The sequence below is a fragment of the Protopterus annectens genome, chromosome 2.part1 (genome assembly GCF_019279795.1).
Source record: "Protopterus annectens isolate FY-2018-M chromosome 2.part1, PAN1.0, whole genome shotgun sequence".
Lineage (NCBI taxonomy): Eukaryota > Metazoa > Chordata > Ceratodontiformes > Protopteridae > Protopterus > Protopterus annectens.
The window spans coordinates 812,675,796-812,693,681 of record NC_056729.1 but is presented as its reverse complement, the minus strand read 5'-3'; positions in this window follow the sequence as shown (position 1 = coordinate 812,693,681).

The following is a 17,886-nucleotide window of genomic DNA, read 5'->3' as shown; positions in this document are numbered from 1 at the left end:
AAACAATAGGGGCACCAGCACTGATGCCTGTGGAACACCACTGGTAATAGGTCTGCTGGTCTAGGTGAAGTTTCCTATGTTGACTGCATGTGTTCTGTCAGTGCCCCAGTTTGCAAACAACCTGACAGTATATTGGTTGACCCCCAGCTGGGTGAGTTTTTCGATGGTGCCTGAGTGGGAGATTGTGTCAAAGGCCTTGGCCAAGTCTAGGTAGGCCATATGCACAGATTTGCCTTTGTGCAGGGCTTTGGTGACAGTCTAGAAGAAGTCCACCAGGTTCACCAGGCAGGATCTCCCTTTAACAAAACCAAGCTGGGTTGGGTCAAGTGATTGAAGGTCTCCTATATTCTTGTTGATAAGGTCAGTGATGATTCTGTCCATGGCCTTGCAGATAAGGATAGTTAGGCTAATGGGTCTATAGTTCCCAAAGTTTGTGGATGCATCCCCATTGTGAAAGGAGATGATGGTAGCTGTTTTCCATTCAGCAGGGAAAAAAACAGTGCTTAAACTGTGGTTAAAAAGAGTGCCTAATAGTGTTGCTAACTCCTGTTTTAAATCATGCAGCTTGTAATGTTATCAGGTCTTATAGAGGCTGTGATTTTGGGAAATATGTTTGCACATGTATAATTTATCCAGCCCATGGATGGGTAGTTAACGTCACCCATAGCCAGGGTGTTTGGTTGTATTTTGAGTGACTCAAGTAGATCCAAGTAGGCAGTTGGATATCATGTTTCATGGATGGGGATCCATAGCTCACAACAACTTGCAGAGGGGTCGTTCCTATAGTTATTTGCACATGGAGTAACTCTAAGGAGTCATTCTATTTAACTAATCTGGAGGCATATTTATCTTTGACTAATATTGATACTCTTCCTCATTTATATTTCATGCATTCATTTTGTGGTCTGAATGTGTGGAAGGCATTATATCCTAGCATGGCCGGGGTGCTCTCCATAGCCTTGAACCATGTCTCTGTGACTGCACAGATATCTGCAGCTTCCAAAGTGAGAAGTGCTTCCAGTGAGTGCAGTTTCAAATTTAGACTCCAAGCATATAGCAGCATAATGATAAGGTTGTTTTTGAGGATATTTTTGCATCAGAAATTTTGTTTTTTGACATTTCCTAAAAAAGGCACTATGGGGGAGGCAAGAGCCTTAGCCAGTAGCCAAAAGTCCAGAGGTGACAGATGGAAACCATCTCTGGCAAAGCATTGCTGTCTACCAACTATATCATCCCAGGCTGACAGGTACTGGATCCCCTTAGAATGATACCAGAAGCTAATCCAATTGGTGAAGTCAATCAATTTTTGTCTGTTTGAGGCATAATCTTACGTGAAGATAGAATGCTGCTTAAGATTAGGGACATACCTGCCTGGGACACATAATCAGAGAGCTCACGCATGTCTCTCTTCATATAGTCTAGTGAGGTATGTCTCAAGTCATTCACACTAACACTGGCTATGACAGAGTCATAACAGTGTCTGTTGTTGAGACACTTGAGGGCATGTGTGATGTGGTGGAGCCTGGCATCTCACATACAGCTGACTGTGACCTTTTCCTTATTCAACCTGGTGAGTGGGACATCAGTGTGCCTCACAATGGAGTCACCTATGACTAAAACATTTGATTTTGTGATTTGCCTTAGGGTCATGTTTGATGAGACATTGCTGTGTGTGTTTGTATGTGTAATGTGATTTACTGGGAATGCATTAAGGTCTCTGGTCTTTGGGTGGGCTTCTAATAAGAACCTCTGTGTATGTAGGCTTAGGTTTTGTCTGCGGCTGGAGCAGGAGGTGAAGTGTGTTAGCTGACAGCTTGCTTAGTATCTGATATACTGATTAGTGAAAGACTCAATTCTAGATTCTTCATATAGATGCATCTCTCACATATTAAATGTGTGTGAATTAGAAGAAGTGGGTTGTATGTGTACATGAGGCAATTGCTATATTGCCTCAGGATGCCCATGATGATCAGGTTGGCTGGACAAATGGTGGGAAATTGTCTATTCATGATGCTAGGTGAAGTACTACAGTCAGTAACAGGGAGGGGATTGGAAGGACTAGGTATAGCTAAGGGACAAGAAAAAATTGAAAACTGCAAGGGGCTTGATGGGTAAGACTTGTGGAGGAACCTCAGAGGCTCAGCTGAGTGTCTAACTGGGCATTGAAGCATAACAGCGAGAAACCACTCATGGAGCACAAGCAGTTGACTAAGGGAAAATTATCTTTGTAAGAGTTTGAGTCTATAACCTCCAATAGTATCCTTCAATGTGCGACAGTGGGCGGTTATGTGGGTAGTCATGTGATGCAAACCCGGACTAACACAGGCAACAAGTAACAATTAACTTAAACTGATTTCAAACAGTTTAACCAATAGTAACACACTGCACTGAGCCTGGGCCAACAATCACCCCTCAGATATGTCTCTAGCTACACTCTGCTTTCACTAGGGTGTAGGGAGAAGCCCTGTTTTGTGGAGAAAAGCTGGACACTCAAAAACTGTAAAAACAGACTGGGTCCAGCAAATCTGAACCAAGTCTATGCTAGGCTAAAAGTGCAGGAAACAGCAAAAATACAGTAAAATACAGTTAAAAAATAACAGCATACAGTAAAATACAATGCAAGAAATGCAAATCAAGTAAAAATGATACTTATTTTTCAGTAGCAGGCAGTGGATGCTTCAGATAACACAGAGGTTGATTGCTTGTTGCAGTGGCTACCCAAGCAAGGCACAGACGGGCATAATACATTACAGCACTGGCAAATATGCAGTGTCTGGTCCCCTACTATACACTATGATAAGGACAGCACAGAGTAGATCTACAGTTTAAATAATTGGACATAATATAAAAACATTGGTTAAGAATCAATACAAGTTATATGACAATCATTTAATATTTAAATTAAAGGTAAGTTAATTCAATAAAAACAGAAATTGCAATATAAAGTGAGGGGAAAAACAGACATGATATATTTAGAGAAACTCAGGGAAGAGAATTTGATAGAAGTAAGGAAGTGAGTGAAGAAGGGAGAATAAGGAAGTATAGGAATGAAAAGGTACCTGTTCATACATATGGATATAATTTATCCTGGTTTTGAGCAAGAACAGGGACATATTTTAACTAGGAAGTCTTACAAAGTGGTTTTGAAAGATGGCTGGAAGAGTATTGACCTGACGGCTACAATTAAGGAGTTCAAGGACTTAGCAACCTTGTACAAGTACAGATAATGCCCAACAGATTTGATAGGTTTGCAGACAGACAGGAGTATTTGGTCATTGGATCACAATGACCGACTGGGAAGACAGTTGTGTAGAGTGTTTTTTAGTGCTGGACAGGCAGATGGATACTGGATAATTTTGTAGGTGATAAGCAGCTGTGTATATGTTAGTTGAGGGGGCAGTTCTAACCAATTTATAATTTTCGGTGTTATAGAGAGGTAGGATCTGAAATGGGTATGTGCTACAAATTTAGCAACTTTGTTATTGCATTGTTCATGTTTTAATTTTTGTGAAACCTGGAAGTTGGTAAGGATGGGAACACTATAAAGAAGTGTGGGGAGGAGATTAGTGGCAAGTGTAGTTTTTGCTGAGTGTTTGTGAACATTTTTGGCTCTGTAAAAATCCTTAGTTTTTGCTGTGTTTTTCTTATACAATTTTGTATATGCAGGTCATATGTAAGATTATTGTCCATTATAACCCCTAATAACTTGCTTCAATGGTTGTACTATCATGAAAGAGAACTTTAAATTTTGTTTTTTCATGAGAGAAATATTTGGGGGGAAAAAGTAGCAGTTTGGTCTTTTTTAGATTGAGCATGAGTTACAAAGCCATGTTTAAATGGCTGTTAAAGATTCCTGAGTAGTTTTTGGAGGTGTACCATGTTGTCAAATGTGAAAATGAGACTGGAGTCATGTGGAAATTGTATTTAAATGTCTTGTCGTGTGGATGTATAAAGGGTGTTGGTGAAAATGTTAAAGAGGAGGGGTCCAAGGATAGAACCTTGTGGTACACCAGTGGTGACTTAGATGTAAGGAGAGAATGGAGTGCCATTTTACTGACTGATACTTATCGAACATGTAGCTTTTGAACCACAGAAGGGTGAGCTGGGAGAGACCTAGTGAGGACATTTGAAGTAGAGGTTTGCTGTGACATGCTGTGTTGAAGGCTTTATACAAGTCTAGAAACAAGGAAGAGACTAGTTTTCCATTATCTCTAGCTTTATTGACAGCATCTATATAGGTTAAAAGGGCAGTGCTAGTACTATATGAAGGATGGGAACCATGTTGTGTAGGGACAGGAATTCTTCCTACAGGAGATTGTGTACTAATTGTCTTTAATAGATTTTTCAAGTATTTTTGTGAAGGATAGGTCTAACTTCATTAATGTCTATTGAATTTCCTCCTTTATGCGAAGGGATAATGTGTTACTTTTTCCAGAAAGAGTGAACGTGGGATTCTGGGACTGACCTATTTATAAGGCTGAGACAGGCTAGGCAATGCTATTGGCTGCTATTTTCAGATACTCACTTGGAAGGTCATCAGCTGAAGAAGAGAACGGTTTAAATTTGTTTAAGAGTAGTTTTATATAGAATGTGGGCACATATTTGAAAGTGAAAGTTGATGTGTTCATATGTGGCTCCTGGGCAGGGTTGGGATTAGATGTTGAGGAATCCTTTGTTAGAGATGCTATGCAATCTATAAAATAAGAGTTGAACTGTATTGCAGTTTTGAGTGGTGGGTTATCAGGCGAGGGGTTTGTGTTGAATTTTTGGCCAGTATATAAAATTTCTTTAATGGATGTCCAAAATTATTTTAGGATTGTGTTTAGTATAATTCTGAAAGTTACTATAGTATATTTTGTCTTCATTTATTTGCTTTTTTAGTGCAATTGTGAAGCATGCTGAAGTTTTTAAGATATTGAGATGTTTTATATTCTTGCCATTCCTTCCATGCTTTTGTTCTATCTGCCATTATCACTCTCCTCTTTTCGGATAGCCGAATCACATTATTTGTCTTTAGTCTCTTCCTTCTAGGAGGTACATGGCTATTTAGGATATTTAGTAAAGTTGTATTGAATTCATTTACAGCATTGTGTATCGGGAGATTTTTAGGAAGTTACAGTTAATAGATGATAGTGCAATAATGAGCATTTCTGGGTTAAAGTTGGAAAGGTTGCACGTTGTTTATAAATATGGTGTTTAACTGGATATGTTTGATGTCTGTTCATATAGATTTGGAGATAATCACTAAGAGAGTCTGACATCATACCTGTGGTTGTGTATTTGCTAGGGTCTGATATGAGGATCCAGCCTAATAGGGAATTGATGCCTGGCTATAACATGTGGGGCTATTACTTAGTTGTGTGAAACCATACAAGTACATGCTAGATGTAGGGAAGTTAGAATTTATGTCCAACCAATCACTTTCACATAACTTCATCTAGTAGTATTTTTTCTTGTGGAAATGTTGTGGATATCCAGTGTAGGATATCTTCCAGTATAAATGTGTTGTCAACAGAAAATATGTAAAAAACAGTAATATATATTTGTTTATAATTGTTTATTTTGAGGAAGGCAATGGAAAACAATAAGAAGCTCTGCTGAACTGAATTTTGGTATTGGTTTGTAATGAGGGAAAATATGATAGTTGTTAGTTAATATTAAAGCAATACTACTATACTGTTCCTCTTTATACAGTCATTACAGATGATATTATAGCCAGGAGGTATAACTTCAAAGTCATTTATGTTGGGCTTAAGCCAAGTTTCAGTTACAGTGAGAACAGCTTATTTGGGCAATCTATGCATGCAGTTTAGCAGTTTTATGTCTTATGCTTCTTGCAGCAAACATTAGATCATCAGGGATGGATATTGACTGTTGTTGGGTTATGAAGTATGTGTGAGAGAATTATCTTCGTGTTCATTGTGACACGTGGGGCCAGAATTAGGAAGTATATCTCCTCCTAGAAAGAGCTTAGTATATTTGGAATTATGCATACTTGTTTTTGGGAGAAGATTCTTGCACTTAAATTTGTATTGGTTTGAGCTGAACTGCAGTTAATCAGTCTAAAATTTGAATAAAGATGAGGGGTAATATTAAATAGGTTTGGTGCGATTTGTAGAACGTCTAAAAAGGAAGTATGGATAGGTGGTTGGGACAGAGTTGAAGAGATGCTGAGAGATATCATTGAGTGATGGTAGGATGAAGGATGGTACAGCAGGAGTAGAAGAACAGATGATAAGCTGAAAATTAGCATAATTCAGTACAGGAATCAGTATTTTATAGATGTCAGTTAGTGGGGAAGTAGCAATGAGGAAGGAAACAAGATGTTGCAGGGTAGTAGGAGATTCAGTGATGGTGGATTTGGAAAGCTGGTGAAGAATAGGTAAGGACAGAAGCATTTTGTATAAAAGAAGAGCATTGGATTGTCCTAGTATCTTCTCTGGAATGTAAGGAATAAAGGGGTATGGAAAGCTAGACTATAATGATGTAGTCAAAATAAGACGAAATGGGGTTTATTTGGGAAAAGTAAAAAATACAATGTGGAATAGATAGGTACTATTACAGAGGGTTGTGATTAAATAACTGGCATATGCAGTATAGTCTACTGGTCAAGAAAAAAGGGGACAGTGGCCAACTTAGTAAGACGGTCTTAGACTGCACAGACCATTTCACAGAGACTTTCAATCACAGAGCAGTCATGTATTTGACTGATTTGATAAAAGAAATTTAGTAATATATGAAAAATGCCTGGTCTATGAAGGAAGATAGTGAGCAGACAAAAGTGAGGGGATATTTAGCAATACATTATACTACAGTGGCCATTCTACCCTCATTTCAAATTATAACTGAGACCAATTAGTTTATATTCAGTATAAAATAATTAACAACAAGATACAAACTAAAACAGTTTTCTATCATTTTCTGAGATGAAATCACTGACATATGAAGTATAGGTCAAGAAAAAGATGATAGTGCTCAACTTAATAAGAGGTCCTTTGAATGCACAGACTATTTCACAGACATTCAGTCACAGAGAAGGCATGCATTTGACTGATTAAAGTTAATACACAGCAAGGATCTTCATGTTAAATGTGCTTATATTACGCTATGACATAATTCTTAGTAAACATGTAGGAGTAGGACCTTGGGCAGAGGTCCTGCCATATCAAGGTCAGTTGTACTGACCACAGGCTATTATAGAATGAGAATATTCAAAGTAATCTTGTAGGAGTAGGGCCTTGTGATAGAGCTCCTGCAGTATCAAGGTCAGATGCAGTGACTGCTGACTATTATACGATGATAAAATTCTGAGTAAACTTATTGGAATAGGGCCCTGCGGCAGCTCTCCTGAAGTATTAAGGTCAGATGTAGTGACCACAGGCTATTATACAATGACAAAATTCTCAGTAAACTTGTAGGAGTAGTGCATGACAAGGAACTGGTTTAGGATCCACAAACTGATGCATGTGAAACTTCTAATGTGTCCCATATTGTACACCAGAAGGTCTCCATAGCAATGATGGCTAAGGCAATGCTCCCACATTGTAGCTGCTTCTGTACTACTAATTAAGTTATGTCCACTGGACAGGCAGTCCTTACAGCCCTTGTGATTCAATGTGTGGGTGGCACACATCTGCTGACATAGTCCTACTCATTGCAAAGGTGGCAGGTAGTTGCAAGGCTATGGAATGAGCTACATTTCTTTCAGTATCATTTAGCCAATATTTGCGAAAGTATGGTTCTCAAGCTGGATTACTGCTGTGGAAAAATGTTGATGGATAGTGGATTCAGCATTGTTTTAAGTTATAACAACTACTAGTTGGACACACTGAATATTGTAACTGATATATTTGATGGAGAAGGAGAAATGATGCTTAGTTCTAGAATTGCCATATTGTAAATATTATGGTTAGTATTTAATTTTGACTGTTGCAGCTGGTGGGTCTGTTAGGGAATGTTGCTGTTTCTTTCTGCATTTTTGGCTCTATCTTTTTTTTTTTTTTTTTTGTTACAGAATACAGAAGATGCCTAAGATGCAGTGTGCCCCAACTGGCTGTTGGCAATCTCCAATGTTCTGTTGACTGTTATAATTCCATTGTCAATGTTGGGTATTTTTGGACATTTTGGATAGTTTAAAGGATGTGGTCACACCAACAGAAAGGGAAAAGTGTGTTGATATTAAATTGAGTCCTAGACTCCTTCTGCTGCTAATTATGATCATACCTGTCAGATGAAGAATTTTGTTCAACAGCTTATACTGTTTCTTTCATGCTATTTATTTTTAATTTCTGTTTGTGCAGCTTTTTTGTTTATTAACATCATTTGTTGGCTACCAGCTTTTCACTTTCTTAACATTTGTATAGTTTGGTGAGGTTTACTTTAGACAAATGTATAGCATACTTATTTATCTGACATTCATTTAACTATTTATCAGTGCTTGAGTTGATGGTTTGGAAAGTGTTTAGGTAAGAAGCACTAAAATAAACTAGAAGTTGAATTTAATAACTTCAATATCATCTCACTCTCTTTCTTTCTCTGTACACATGCTAGCTACGAACTGTGGCCTGGTTATGGAGGCTTATAGCTGCACACAGTTCTGTTTGTGCTATGCAGAACAGTGAAGCATATCATGGGCACTACCTCTGAGAGATGCCACTAACACTGGCAAAGCAAGTCTTCAGATGTTCTTAGCAAAACAGTGCAGGCAATGCTTCTTTATACAGAGAAAGCCTGTCATTCAGAATAGATAGAACACCGCTGCTCTTAGCATTGATTTATAAGTCATTCAGTCACTCTACCATGGCCTGTTATTTGCATACATTGTGAGTGTAGTTAGCATGACGGCACTCATTTGAATTCCGTTATGCAATTATTTGCCTACCACGAATATTCCACTGTTCCTCGTGTAGCATGATCACTGTACATGTGCCTCTAAGTCTCCACTTTCATGTATGCCACCACTCATCTTGTTATTCTGCGTAGCACTATGTGCTTTATGTTTCATAATATCACCATTAAATTGTACTTACTACTTTTTCTGCCTTTTCTTCTGATGCTTAGTGTTGTCAGTTTGTGCCAAATATCCTATATAAGGGCAGTTGTCACCAGATATTATGTAAAATTTCAAATCCATGCAAATATATTTTAATGCTATTTCTTGTTTAATTCTATGAAACTGCAATTTTATGTACAATAAAAATGATTTGCCTATACAATTGTTTTCTGTATAATTTTAACTTTTGTTATTTTTGAATTTTATGTGCATTTCTTACGGTAGCACTGTTATACACGATTGATCTACTTTTCATTACTCTGTTTCTAATTAAATTATGTACTCCTTTCATATTTATCAAATATCCAACTTTATTACAACACACACTTTACTTTTCATCCTGGTCATAATTCAAAATGTTCCTCAGACCAGATTGTTCATCTGGTGCACAAATATAAAACTAAAATAAGAAATAAAAATGTGTTCAGTGCCTGAGTTCAGTTGCTACTGTTGAGTCCTTAAAATGTTAATGCATCTGTACTTTAATATGAGAATCATTCTTTAGTCCTGACATTAAAAAAATAGGTCTTACTTTCAGTCTCAGCTGGGTACAAGCCTTCACAGTTCTGCTTACATTTCATTGCTGCAAGTGAGAACCCAGCCTGTCAAATTTATGTTGCCTCATTCTGCTTCTCTTATAATTCAGAACTCGTTGTGACTCTTATTGGATTATTTCAAGTTTTCAAACTGTAAACCCATCAGGAGTTTCCATCTTCATTACTGAAGAGTACATTTCATGTACATCTGATTTGATAGTAATAGCTTTAAGATTAGATTACATTTCATCAGTGGTATGTTGACTTTTAGGTGTGATGTAGATATATTAGACCAATGGTCTATAAATGGACAGTTTGGTTGATTATTGAACATGAAGGGCATTCATAGGTTAGTACTAAGCTAACTGCCATTGCGGGCCATTTTAAGCCTAGTTAATTACCCCATGTGAGAATCAAACCTTGCACCTTATGTAAGGTAAACACCTTAACCTTTAGGCCAACCTCCCAACCCGTTCATTAGCAAGTTTCATACATTAATCTAAGTGTGCCCACTGATTAATATAAAGTTATGTTTTCAGTTTACAAGATGCACCAATAATGTTTCACTTTTTCTTTTTTAAATTAGATTAGCAGACCATGCAGAGAAAAATTAATGGAGCCTTAGTATTTCGTAACAGTTTTATACTTTTAAACCAAAGAATGCTGCTCTCCACTCTCTCAGTATGTCAAGCAAAATTGTGCTGTTATGTGCTTCTTACAACAGACTAAATGGATTTCACAGTGGTAAGGGATATCATAAGTAATTTACAGTGTGACTGTGAAACATGGACACAACGTAAGAAAGGTGAAAGGAAAGTCAAGGAAACAGAGAAAAAAATAAAAGAACAGCATATCTGTGATTGCAAAGAGTAAGAAGTTGAAATAGTCCATATATTTTCTTGATTTATTAAGTTTTGCAAGAAATAAAATGTTGTCATGGTGTATGTTACATATATTTCTTGAGAAATGGGTGTCTTGCAGAGATTTCAGATTTCTACTTGTAAATTCAACATGAATGAATGATATTGAGTAGGCCCTGACTCCAAATGCTGTATCAAAAGAAAATACGTAAAGACGCATACCCAAAACTGGTTCATATTCATTAACTCACTGTAATTCAGTTGACTGGAAGCAACAAAAGATCTGGGATACTTGCTGTGAATACTACACCTAATTATTAAAATAATGGTATGCATGTAGTACTTTAGGATTTATTCTATATATTAGTTTCTCTGTAATACTCTTAAATATAGCAAATGATGTTAAATAAAAATAACTGCCTGCCAAAGTAAAGAAACTCTTGAGATCTGCTAGATTTGAGATCATTCATGGTCACTTTTCTAGCACTTTCACCAGAGCCACATGTTTGCAATCTTAAACATGTAGAAAGACTGAAGGACACATCCAATTAATGCAAAGCACTGTGGGATCGTCCCTGTAATTTTTATTGTTTTCTCCTTTCTTTCTTTTTTTCTTTTTGAATAATCTACTATAGGCAAAAGATAAGTATGATAAAATGTGGCCATGTATTCTAGATTTTAATGTGCTAACTTTCAATAAATAAATAAATAGACACCTCCATCAGTTTTAAGACAATGGTGGGAGGGTATCTTGCAGCGATGTGTGCAACTTCAGTGTGAAGACCTTTTCCTTTGGACTAAGTTTTGTAAAATGCATAAAGTGAAAAAAATATTTGCGCCTGGTGATCAGAAATTTACCAGATATGCGTCTGGCCCCTGGCATTATTGCATGAGCATGCTACATACCTGAACACGGCAATCTGGAATCATAAGGGAAAATATACATCTGAGCCTAAATAAGTCAGGTGGGGGGTGTACATACACAGCTGCAGTTCTGATCCATGACAAGAAACAATTAGATATTTTTTGTTGTTGTCTTGAACAAGTAAACACACACTGTACATATAATAGATGATCTAAAATAGATAAATGCACCTCTGTATCTGGCCTCTGGGTACAGTCCTAGCAACATAATCAATCTCTCCCCAGTGATCAGAGAAAATACTTCTGTGCCTGATGACTCAGAAGAGGCAAATAGACTGATTTGTACTTGCTGATGACACAGGAATCCACACATTGGTTTCCGGTGTTCAGGATAGAGAGGGGGTTTATTTTATTTTATTTATTTATGTATATATTTATTTATTTATTTGTTTACATTTTGTTGACCAGGTTAATCCCACTAGGCTAGTAGCCTTTTCAAGAGAGATCCAAGGTGATATTGATACTACTTGGGGAAGTTTTGCCAAGCCATCAGGGAACTTCCCCTGCTCTTTTTGATCATTGCTATGAGATCTTTTACATCCACCTGAGCTACCACCAACTTAAGCAAATGACGCATCAGTTTAATGTCTCATCCAAAGAATGGCACACTCAAGACTGTAGCACACCCTCATCAGGCTCTGTGCCCACTGAGTGGCGCACAGCTACAGTTATCCCACTCCACAAGGGGGGATCCACCTTGGATCCTGGGAACTACTGTCCCATCATTCTGACTAGCCTGATCTGTAAGGGCATGGAACGCATTATCATGGAACTTATAAACAAAGAAATTGGCAACCTTCCAACACTGAACCCCACCCAGTTTGAGCTCAAGAAGGGCCGATCTTGTTTCCTGAGCCTGATTGACTTCTTTGAATCAGTCTCCAGAGCTGTGGACGAGGGTAAGGTGGTCCACACAGCCTATCTGGACCTCGCCAAGGCCTTCGACACCATCCCCCACTCTGGAATCACAGATAAACTTACTAAGCTAGGCATAAATCCCTACATCACTCAATGGGTTTCCAAGAACCCAGACTGTAAAAGTAGCCGACTCCAAATCCAGCTCCAGACAAGTGACAAGTGGAGTACCTCAGGATTCAGTCTTGGGACTGCTCTTGTTTGGCATCTACATCTCTGAAGTACAGGCCAACACTAAGGGACTCTGGCTAACAAAGTTTGCAGATGACTGCAAACTGGGAGCCATTACTGAATCCCCAAATGATGTGGATATTTTACAAAAGGGCCTTAAAGAAACAGATGCTTGGTGCTAGAGCCATGGGCTCAAGCTTAATGCCAAGAAATGTATAGTTATCCCCTTTGGGAAAAACATGTACTCATGAATTACCACATAGGTGGCAGTACCCTAAACACTGAAAGTGTGATGAGAGACTTAGGGACACAGGTGGACAGTGGTCTCACCTTTGATAACCACATCGCCACAACAGTCAGGAAATCCATCTGTGTGGCAAACCTCATCAATAAGGGCTTTTCATCCAGAAAAAAGGAGGTTGTTGTCCCACTGTACTCATCTCTCATTAGACCCACTATAGAGTACAATGCCCCATTTTGTATGTACCTCACAAGACATCTGCAACAGCTGGAAAGTCCGCAGAAATATCTCACTAAAATAATCACATGCCTAAAGCAGATGCCCTATGCTGACCATCTAAAACAACTCAAGCTATACTCTGTAGCATATCATCTACTCAGAGGTGATCTCTGCTTAACATACAAGGCCATGTCAAACCCTGAGCTACTGGACATGGTCCACTTAAAGAAATTCCAATTCCTCAGAGCCACACACTCCAGGGATCTAAGCCTTGTCATCACAATAAACAAAACATTCTGGAGGGATAGGTTCCTGACCCAGAGACTCCCCATACTCTGGAATACACGGCCCATACATGTCAAGCTGAGCGCCTCCTTTGCCCTCTTCAAAAGGAACCTTGACAATTGGATGGGAGATAGGAAATTCACCCCCGGGATCACACCAGTCGCCCTGCTAGACAGGGTTCCAGGGAAGTAAATATTGTGGGAAGAAATATCCAGGGAATTGTTATGGCTAGGCTTGTATAAGTGCTAGGGCAGATAGCCTAGTACCAACCTATGAACCTTATACTCTACTGCAGTGTCAACAATCAATCAAGGAAAGAAGAGGCTCAGCTGCAGCTGCAGTTTGTGATCCAGGGAAGGAGAGTGCACAGTTGTACCTATGATATAACTCAGGAATGTATGCATTTTTATTTGGTAATCTGTGACATGAAGATATGCACATCTGTGAAAGGGGACAAGAAGACACACAACTGCATCTGGTGATGCAAGGCATGAAGACATAATAATGTACCTAATCATCTAGAACAGGGGCAGGAACATATTTACCTGTGCCTGCCTATAATACACCATTTCCATTGTTGGCACTATTTGCAGTGCTATGAAACAGGAGGGCATATAGCTCTCTATGTATAACCTTGAGAGGAACAGTGAGTAGAAAAGTGGACATGGTTGTAGGTATTTATCCCTTCAGATATGGCCATGGGCGATGGGAGACATAACTTGCAAAACAGTTTTTGGCATCTAAATTTGGCCTTCCATGCAATAATATGCAAAATATTGTCTTCATGCCCACATATTTAAAATATGATGTATTCTTAGAAACTGTATGAAGAAAATGATAAAAACAGAAAATCTTTCTTCAGTATTGCATTTTTTTTTCAAGAGGTGGAAAAGAATAATCTCTTGTAAAAAAATAAAATAAAGCTTGTATAATATACATAGTTTATATATCCAGTCGCCAATTTAGTAAAATAATTCACTTTCAAGCCAGTAAAACAAGTTAAAACCTCAGTTGCAGTAATGACATGATAGAAACAAAAAACAGCATGGCAAGACGTCAGCCCCTCAGGTATGGCCAGAAAGCATTATTCTCAGTTATGGCCAGAAACAATGAAATGGTCACATATTTTCTGGTCTTTTTTGGAAAAAAAAGAAAAATGATCCATCCAAAACATAGATAGACTGGACCTCAGAATCACTTTGGCTCCAATTCCAAAAGACTTGCTTTCAGTGTAATTGACCATTTACAATGAGTGCAGGCTAAGAGTATGTGTTTTAGAATCTGGGCCCTATAGTAAAGGTACCTACAGACAGGCCTTACACCAAAGTAAGTCACTTACACTGAGAGCAGCTCTTTTAGAATAAGGAAAGACTTACACTGAGAACAGCTGTTTTGGAATCTTGCCCTTTACATTTAGGTGCAGTACAGCTTCATCATGTAACAGGTGGGTGGCAGGTGCAGTACAGTTTGATTATACAACAGGTGGGTGTCAGGTGCAGTACACTTTGATTATACAACAGTTAGGTGTTAGGTACAGTACAGTTTGATTATATAACAGTTGGGTGTCAGGTGCAGTACAGCTTGATTATATAACAGTTAGGTGTCAGGTGCAGTACAGTTTAATTATACAACAGTTAGGTGTCAGGCGCAATACAGTTTGATTGTACAACAGTTAGGTGCCAGGTGCAGTACAGCTTGATTATATAACAGTTAGGTGTTAGGTGCAGTACAGCTTGATTATATAACAGTTAGGTGTCAGGTGCAGTACAGTTTGATTATACAACAGTTGGGTATCAGGTACAGTACACCTTGATCATAAAGCAGTTGGGTATCAGGTGCAGTGCAGTTTGATTATACAACAGTTGAGTGTCTGATGCAGTACGGTTTGATTATATAAGCATAGCTGGTCTTAGGCATAGGTCAACTAGATGGCCTCCTTGGGCACCGCTGTAGCAGGAGCACTTTTCCACTATTTATTTGGTGTAGGTAGACCAGGATGGGGGCACCATATGGTGTGGTAGGGGGCATCATGGAGCCCTTTTGCCTCGGGCACCAGTTGACCTAAGGCCACTCCTGTATATAAGAGCTGGGTGTCAGGTGCAGTACAATTTGATTATATAACAATTGGGTGTCATATGCAGTACAGTTTGATTATACAGCAGCAGTTAGGTGTCAGGTGCAGTACAGCTTTATTATAAACAGTTAGGTGTCAGGGGAAGTGCAGTTTAATTATACAACAGTTGGGTGTCAGGTGCAGTACAGTTTGATTATATAACAGTTGGGTGTCAGGTGCAGTACAGTTTGATTATATAACAGTTAGGTGTCAGGTGCAGTATGGTTTGATTATATAACAGTTAGGTGTCAGGTGCAGTACAGCTTGATCATATAAGAGTTGGGTGTCAGGTGCAGTACAGCTTTATTATATAACAGTTGGATGTCAGATGCAGTGCAGCTTGATTATAGAACAGTAGGTGTCAGGTGCAGTACAGTTTGATTATACAAAAGTTGGGTGTCAGGTGCAGTACAGCTTCATCATATAACAGTTGAGTGTCAGGTGCAGCACAGTTTGATTATATAACAGTTAGGTGTCAGGTGCAGTACAGTTTCATTATGTAACAGTTAGGTGTCATCTGCAGTGCAGCTTGATTATACAACATTTAGGTGTCAGGTGCAGTACAGTTTGATTATATAACATGTAGGTGTCAGGTGCAGTACACTTTGATTATATAACAGTTAGGTGTCAGGTGCAGTACAGTTTGATTATATAACAGTTAGGTGTCAGGTGCAGTACAGCTTGATCATATAACAGGTGACAGGTGCAGTACAGTTTGATTATACAACAGTTGGGTGTCAGGTGTAGTACGGTTTGATTATATAACAGCTGGGTGTCAGGTGCAGTACAGCTTGATTACACAACAGTTAGGTGGGGCAACAGGAATTACTACCCATGGCCACTTATTGACTTGCAAGTAAAAGTCATCAGTACATGAATAACTGCCTTACATACCAAAGGGTCAGATACCTGCTAACAACAGAAGGAGATAAGAGAGACTTATAGAATAATCATCAAGAAATAACATATTTCATGTACTCTATTCTGTACCGCTAATGCTCTGTATAATCATAGAACTTTTATCTAATCTTATTTCATTATATGCTTATTGACATGCCACTGTGTGTACTTGTTTTGTCCTCATTTTATTTGCATACGCTACTTAAATCTATGCTAGTCTCATTACTACCTTTAGACTGCATTATAGTTGAAGAGGGTATTCCAGGACTCATGTCCAAGTTCACAATTGAATACATATATAGGTTAATGAATGCACATACAATCTTCTCTACAACGTTAATCTCAACTGTTTTAAGGAGAAGGAACAGTATTTCAGCATCTAGCATAATCATGGTTTTCTAATATAATCCTGTTCAAAGTAAAAAAAGAAAAAAAAAACATACAAATTAAGTAAACTGTGAATGTTATTGAAGTATATGGCCTTTTATCTCATAATCAAATTTAGTGTGCCATGCTTCCAGAGGAGGGAACATCTAAAGACCATTTGTCTTTGTAGTGGGTAATAAAGATGACTAAAGAATTGTTCTGGGACTCCTCCTAGGCAGTCTCACAATTAAAACATTTTATGTACAACTGGAATGCTTTCTTATGGGTTTGGATTCTGAAACACAAATGTATCCAGGAAGCCAGTGGAGATTGCAGACAATAGATTCTGGAGATGGAGATCTCTCATCCCTCCATGAAGTTGTTAATCAAAGTATGTCAATATCAGTGGTCAAGAAGGATGCATGCATCAGTCTGAGCAAAGTAGTATAATAAAACAAAATGATAACAACAAAAGGGTAAAATTAATATATAGGAATTTTGAAACAGAAGTATGTACCTGCTCTAACCCAACCAAGCAGAGATATTATGAATACTGATCCCAAGGGGAATTCTTCACTCATGTGTATGAAGTGCATGGGAAAGAAAACGTCTCAATGCACACATTCACATGCTGGACTTTCAATGATTTATTCTTCCTACAACAATTGTTTGAAAATAAGGGTGATCCTTTTCAAAACAGAGCTACAAGTGAGCTACTTCCCTAGTTGTTTCCTTTTACTGTAGACTGTTATAAAAATAGTGTAATAGTCATGCATATACCATGTACACCACAATGTACACTTTTAAAAATAAATTATTTCAATTTATACAATGAGACATGATAGAATTACAATTTTAGAAAAATTGAGGGATATTTAAGAAGTCTTTATTAAATTTACTGATTTTGATAGTCATGTTTTTTGTTTTCAGAATTGTTGATTGCATAATGATATCCTAGGCTGTTATGCATTTTTGTTTCTCTTTTTTTCTTTTATTATTGAAAGACTATGCTCTCTACAATCATGCATTCTCTATGGTGAGATAGAGCTAAATTACGGACAATTGTATATGGTTCTAAATAGGCTGATAACACACCTGAAGGGAATTAGCATTTATTCCCAAGAAATGCTAAATTAATGTATTCTGTACTAGTTGTAAGAAAAAGTAGGTGGTAATATTCATTTGCAATAGCTGATGGCCGTAAACCCTTCAGAAATGTCTATGGACAATAAATATGCAACAATTTCATTTAGATGCGAAAGCTGTAGTTGTGTTTATTCAGCGTATTAATCTTTTAAACAATG